Here is a 1,230-nt window from a genome sequence, read left to right on the forward strand (position 1 = left end):
GATGGACTTCTGTAATTCAATATCTGGAACAAAAAACTTGATTTTCGGTAATAGTGTAAGGAAAGAGGGAAAAGGGGGAGCTTTAGAAGAGGTATGTTTGAATGTCATATCTGTAATTGTTTTGCAATGGAAAAATACATAAGAATGGATTTTGTCAAGGAATTGTTCAAATAAAAGTTCAAAAAAAAAAAAAGGAATTTTACTCCATTCTATTCTGTTGATTGTATGTATTACTTTTTGGTTTATTGCAGGAGATCTTTGAATTTTGCTGAATGCAGAAGAACAAATTGGGTTCCTGGAAGATAAACTTTTTCTTGAATTATATACAGGATTAAAGGGTTAGTTCCCGAGAATCTATCTGGGGGAAGAGAAAGCGGAAGGGATGTTAGAATTTCACAGCTACCTGTGAAATTACCTTCCTCTGTTTCTCTTTGCACAGATGGCTTTAGAACCGCAAGAGGTCGGATAGTGTTAAGAAAATAAATTTAAAATATGCTAGTTTTAAAATTTAACATGACTTGATTGAAAATAGCCTAATTATAGTTTTAAAATTTATAACTTATTCTGGCCTATTGATCTTTATTTTACCTGTAGTTAAGACAGGTTGTTTCCCAAGAATCTTTGATCTGACCTCAGTAGCAATCAGTAGGAAGTTCCAGCTTTTCACATTGATCTGTGAAAGCCATGAAGCAGCAGGACTTCAGGAGTCCCTGTTTTCACTTATTTAGAGAACTGTTTGATCTTGTGAACAAATTGCAGGGAGTTTCTAACTTTAAAAAGGGTCAGAGACAGGTCCTGGTTGGATGAGAAAAGATACGCCTTATTTGAATAAATTAAATACAAGAAGATAAAACTTTCCACACAGATCAGATCTTGCCCTTGCAATTTCTCCAAAGATATCTTTGCTGTCCCTATCTCTTGTCTCAGGTAATGAATGTGTGTGTTGGGTTCTGCAGGGGAGTGTTTTCTCTACTTTCTCAGGGTGGCAGGCTGATGGGATCCAGCTGGTGCTCATCATCTCCAATCAGCAAGGGTCTTAAATAGGAGTGGCTTCCCGGAAGAAGATGCCAGATGGTTCCGCTTCTACAGTGGTACACTCTAGCTGTTAGTGCTGTGTCTCAAGTGTTTTACTTGTTCCTGATGCCTCTTCCATCTCTTCCTTCCTCCTAGAACCAGCTCTGACCTCTCTCTGAGAGTCTGATCCACCTGGACCACCTGATCCTCGCTGTT

This window comes from Poecilia reticulata, linkage group LG19 (genome assembly GCF_000633615.1).
Source record: "Poecilia reticulata strain Guanapo linkage group LG19, Guppy_female_1.0+MT, whole genome shotgun sequence".
Classification (NCBI taxonomy): domain Eukaryota; kingdom Metazoa; phylum Chordata; class Actinopteri; order Cyprinodontiformes; family Poeciliidae; genus Poecilia; species Poecilia reticulata.